Below are 6133 nucleotides of genomic sequence, written 5' to 3'. Positions count from 1 at the left end.
TCCGTTATCTATATAGCAGTGATTATCAATTTTTTTTATCATGGGATGCTTTTACATTCTTAAAAATTATTGAAGATCCCAAAGAGTTTTTGCTTATATGGGTTATGTCTATTGACGTTTATTATATTAGAAATTGAAACAGAAATATTTAAAATACTTATTTTTTTGAAAGTTTATTAGGAGGAAGTTTATTAGGGAGTTTTCTGAGGATTGACATCTGTGGAGGAAAGGAAGGAAGCAGGATTGGGTGGAGGGATAAGCGGAACTGTAATTCAGGAACAGGCCTCTGCTGATTATACACAGAGCCCTGAAGATAAGATGGCCCTTCAGAGTCCCCATCATTATGGGGGAATAGGTCATGACCTTAAGCCAATCAGTCTTGGGAATAGGTCATGACCTTAAGCCAATCAGCTCACTTTTCAGCAGAGGATGTCACAGGTAGGGCTGAGAGCTGTCAATGCCTTCTCAGCAGGTGAGGTGATGTCAGTCAGCCCTGCAAGGAAATTTGGGCAGCACATCACCCCTGACTATGGTAAAGTGGAGGGTTGGTAGTCAATGGATAGATTTTACCAAAAGATTTCCAATTTGGATAAATCAGGCCAACTGTGTCATTTTTACCTTTGTTATTTAGTCGAGAAAAGAAACACACTTTTCTTTTTGATTTAATGACAGACAATTTCAGCTATGTCCATAATTGATAATTTTGTAATAGAAAAGGCTTTTGGTAATCAGGATTATTGAAAAGATAAGTAGTCAGAATATCAAAATATAATCATTAGATCATTTTAGCTGCTAAAAGATTTTTTTCTTTTATAAGGTAAGTTCATTAAGAAGGTTTGGGACAGGATTTATTGATTACATCACATATATATAATATACATATATTTTACTATCATTGAGTTATTTTGATGTTGAAGCTTTGCAGCTGTGTAGTTGCAACTGTGTAGTTGCAAAATAATCTCCTTTAAGATTATTAGCATGCAAAACAATGTGGGTTTCAAAATATTTTATAATCAACCAAACACATTTGAGGCATGCAGAAAATTATTTGATTATATCATGAAAGTAATTTATTTTTGACACAAGTCTTTTTCTAGATTTAAGACACTTATTAGTTGATTTAAAATATCTATTATATATTAACATAAATAACATTTTAAAACTTTTTATTTTGAAATAATTATAGATTCATAAGAAGTTGAAAAATAATAGAGATTCCCAGTTCCCATCACTCAGCTTCTCCCAGGAGTGATATTTTACTTAACTATACTGCATTATTAGAACCATGAAATTGATAATAAATAACATTTTTAAGAAGATTAACTATATATTCTAAAACAAAATTTTAGTGAGAAGAGTGGCATTGTTTTACTTTACATATTTGCAAATCTCTTTAATGACCAACTGGCTTAATAGAAGACAGATTTTTATATCTGCTTTTGCAATCAATCTGCTATGATGTTTGTTGGCTGAAGTATATTTAAAAAAAAAATCAAGCCTCACATAGATATGTAGTTGAAAAGGGTGGAGTGTTTTAATAGCCTTTTCAGATAATTGCAGATGTTCTTCTTTGATACTACACCAAAACTTAACAACTGATAGGTTAGTAAAAATGGGAAATTTAAAACTATATCAATAAACTTTTCATGCTGTCATATCATACAAAGATCACCAGGAACACACCTATAATTGAATAAAGTTAGGTTTGTTGAATGTTCTAACCCAGTTGACGGTAGCTCCAGCTGATAACACATGAAGAAGGATCACCCAGCTGAGTCCAGTTAACCTACAGAATTATGAAATATAATACTGCAAATAGTTATTGTTGTTTTAAGCCATTAACTTGGCAGATAATTGGTTACACAGCAATAAATGAACAAAAACATTGACAATCCGAGAAATTAAAGTTTAGCCGTGTTAATCAAAATCGAAGGGTAATTTCAGGATGGGCTCATACTTCTCAGAAACATTGCTTTCTGAGAATACACTATTAGTCATGAAAGTCTGTTTTGGAATCTTTGACATGTCTTCAGGTTGTAAATAGGTATTTCTTTCTCTCCCTCTCTCTCTGTGTGTGCATGTTCGTGTGCATGTGTGTGTGCGTGTGCATGTGTGTGTGTGTTAAGCAATTACTACTGCTGCTGGATATAGAAACTCACACAGGTGTAGTTAGGGTTCCATAAATCTCTATGAATCATTGCTTTAAATTTGAATGTATATTTCTGTATAACTGAAAACTTCCTTTTATCAGGATTTTAATGACTAAAACAAAGGCATAAAGTTCTTAATCACTAGGTTAGTGTCCTGAAATAGTTCCCAGTCACAGACCCAGGGACTCTTAAGAATTATAAAGGACTTTAGACTTTGAGTGCAACGTCGAAACCACTTCTCTGGCAGGTGTCTGCTGGAATGCTCCAGGGAGAACATCTCTGCTCCTAGTTGAATCACAGCCTCGTTGCGATTTGGGAGAGAGACTGTGTTAGGAAGTTTCCTCATATATGAAGCATCGGCCTGGTATGAAAATTTGGAGTCAGAGATTTGGGTTTCAGTTCCTGCTGTGGGATCTGGGAGGTCCTCTGAACTGTGGCAGCAACACTGAGCTTCCTGCACCCCTGTCCTTCAGGAGGCAGGACAGAGCCCTGACCACTTACACAGATGTGTTGAGATTCCGGGGGCTAATTAACACAGACAGAATTACCTTGACATAACTCTTAGTCTTAAACTAAATTACACAGAGTTGAATCTATTACTGACTGATGATAAATCGTTTTATTTTTTCCCAGATGAAGATCATTTTAGGCATGCATTTTTTGTAAATAGATAAGATTCATTATTATATTTCATTTTATTTTAATATTAAGCTGTTTCAAATGTACTAACTTGGTTTCTTTTTCTTTTTTGTTTTTACTAAACCTATTTTTCTTGTATCTTATGGTAAATAGAATTGGTTTTTCCAATTACAGTGTTGGAGTAATGTTTTCTTTTAAAATTAAAGTGTCTGGAGTTTGAGAAACATCAGCCTTGCAGATAAAGTCCAAACTCTATGATGTAGCCTGTGCCATCTGCAGTTTCAAGTCTGAGCTGCTTCCTAAACCCTTTCTAGCTCCTCTTCCTATAGACCCCAGTTTTGCCGTATCTTTCACATTCTGGTTCCCTGTCCCTCTGGTTGGCTTGGCCTCATTCTCCAAGACCCAGCTGAAATGCCCTCTCCTCTGTGAAGCTTTTCCTTGACTCGTCTGGTCCTCCCTTCTTTTCCCTCGGCCACCAGCTCGCCTTGGGTTCCTTCTAGTAGAGCCCGAATCGCACTCAGGGCAGTGATCGGCTTATGTGCTGGCCTCCGCCACTCATCTGTGAGTTCCCTAATAACAGATGGCAGGTGTCACATCCTATTCACCACTGTGTTTCTGGCAACTGGCCAGGCACACAGTCGACACTCTATAAATATCATTTGAGTATGATGAATACTTAATGAATATTAATAAGTGTAAAAATATCCTTGTTTCTAAGTTGGAATCCACCACCAGGTTACAAATTCAGCATGAAATGTCTCTAGGAGGATTAATGGTCAGAAAAAACTGTATCACATGGAACCCAACCTAGTCATGGCAACAAAAAAAATTTTTTTGACAGAAAGATAAAAAACCAAGCTACACAAAGATTTTTGCTTAAGTGATAATATTCTGGTGGTGTGAGCATGTGGAGAAACAGGCACCCCTTATGCATTGTTGGTAGAGTTGTAAATTGGCACAAAAAATGCTTATTTTCTTTGACCCAGTAATGCCACTTCTAAGTGAATATCTCCATAAACACTCTCAAGAGTGCAAAACCCCATAAACAGAGATGTTCTTGGCAGCATTGTTTGTAATAGCAAACTGGAATCTATTCCAAAGACCACTAACGAGAGGATAGGATGAATAAATGATGACCCCCCCCATTCTATGAAATACCACGTAGACATTAAAGAGAATGATTTACCATTAGCCGTGGTTACTCTCGGGTGTAGGTTCATGTGGGGCTTTCACTTTCCATTCACATGATACACCAGCAAAGTTTTGAGTGAAATTTTGGAAACAAATCTAATTGCCAAGGCTACTATTAGTATCTTTTGAGATTTTTCTCATGATTATGAAATACTTTTGTAATTAAAAAATGCAATAAAATAAATATTTAAAAACCAAACTACAATTTGATTTTCCTTTTAAAAAGGACCACTACTGCTCAATAAATTATTTTTTAAAGCCAGTAGATGGCACTCGAAGCAAATGCTCTAAGTCATAACTGTAGCTGCTAGAAAATGCTGATTTCCTCATCACCGGCTGGCTAGAAATAGCACTGTTATCTGGTCTCAGGGAAATGCTGACTCCTGTAAAACAGCCTGCATATGCTGGAAAGGAGGAAAGGCACAAACCACAGAGAGGTGGAGGCCCCATATCTGAGGGTGCCGGAGTTAGGAAAGGGACTCCCCCAAGCAGAAACGGGCACGTCATGGCCAAAGTCAAGTGCCTTAATTATGGGCCATGAATTCATGTGCGTTAGCTGCCTAGCCTTGACAATCGGTTTTGTTTCCAAAATTTCTACCTTCATGCAAAACCTTTCCTGAACCTAGGAAGGAATTTTGAAAAGAAAAAAAAATATAACCGAAATCTGATCAAGATTCTGGATCTACCCACTAAATTATAGGAGCTAGAGGTCCCGGGGGAATGTGTTCAATGTCAGCATGACTTTGTAGTTAGCGAAATTCAGACTGGGGACTCTACAGGACAGATGACTAGGTTTCTTCAACAAATAAATTGCAAGGAGATGAAAAGAGATAAAGAGGAAACCTACAGATTAAACGCCATATTAAGCAATTACAATGTCTAGAACTTATTTAGATCCCTAATCAAAGAAATGATTCTATTAAAAAATAGACAATCAGAGATGTATGAATACTGACTGGGTATTTGATGATATTAGGGAAATACTGTTAAGTTTTTAGAAATGACAATGATATTGAGATTATTTTGTTTTTAAGTCCTTAGAGAAACATACTGAAATATTACTGGGATTTGTTTCAAAATAGGGGGATGGATGAAATCATGCTGGCCCTGAGTTGATCATTGTTGAAGCTAGGTGATGATTATATGAGAGTTAATTATACTGTTCTCTTTACTTTTTCTGTTTGAATTTTTCTGTAATAAACATTGTTTAAAATTAGACATCAATATTAAAGTAAGAGGAATAAATGACATACTTGACAGAGCGAATAATCAAACGAACTTTCTTGAGGCACAACTGGAGCCAGAAGAGAACTGTCACAGTCTTTAAACTTCTGAGTGAGCAAGAGGTAAACAAACACAGTTCATTCATTAGTTTTTTAGAATTTGGTGTTGTTGGGGGGCAGATCACCTAATCTCATTAAGTCTCAGTTTTCTCATCCGTAAAATAGATAACATACAACAATATTTTCCAGGGGAGTCATGAGATTTAAATGGGAGAAACATATAAAAGAGTATTTTGAAACCCTTAATGCACTCCCTAAGTACCGATAGTTGTTTATGTGATAACACTACTTCCTTTATTCATGTATAGTCAGAATCTCTAGGTGTGGATCCTGGCACAGAGATTTTTTTTTTTAAAGCTTCACATGAGTGATTGATTCCACTGTGTAGCTAGGGTTGAGAACCATTCGCTTAATCTTTGATCAATGAGTAGTTCTGAGTAATCACTACACAGACAGACTGGGTCTTGGTTTATGTAGTTCTCAAGCAACTTGTAATGACTAGCGGTACACTCTAGGTGATCACTCCCGAGAAGAACACCTTGTACAGCTGTATACCCACGTGGCCATCTGGCCACATCTGACCTCCCGGTTGCTGACACAGAAGAGTTAGGCAATTGCAGATATTTCCCATGGAATTTTCCATTGTGTTTCCTTCTTTACAGGATTATAAAAGGATTTTGGGTGTTTTGGGTTTTGTAAATTTCCCAGTTTCAAATATGAGCAAGGGAGACCGGTCAGAGTTCCTGAGTCACATTTGAAGTCAGACGGTCCAGCGTTTGCACCCTTGAGTCACGCTGAGCCCTGAAGCCATGGTGGGGTTTGAGGTAGGAGAGCAGGGAGCACAGAATTCCCTGCAGTAACTCATTGTGC

This window comes from Pteropus medius, unplaced genomic scaffold (assembly GCF_902729225.1).
Source record: "Pteropus medius unplaced genomic scaffold, Ma_sr-lr_union100, whole genome shotgun sequence".
NCBI classification, from domain to species: domain Eukaryota; kingdom Metazoa; phylum Chordata; class Mammalia; order Chiroptera; family Pteropodidae; genus Pteropus; species Pteropus medius.
Note: the sequence above shows the minus strand (reverse complement) of the source record.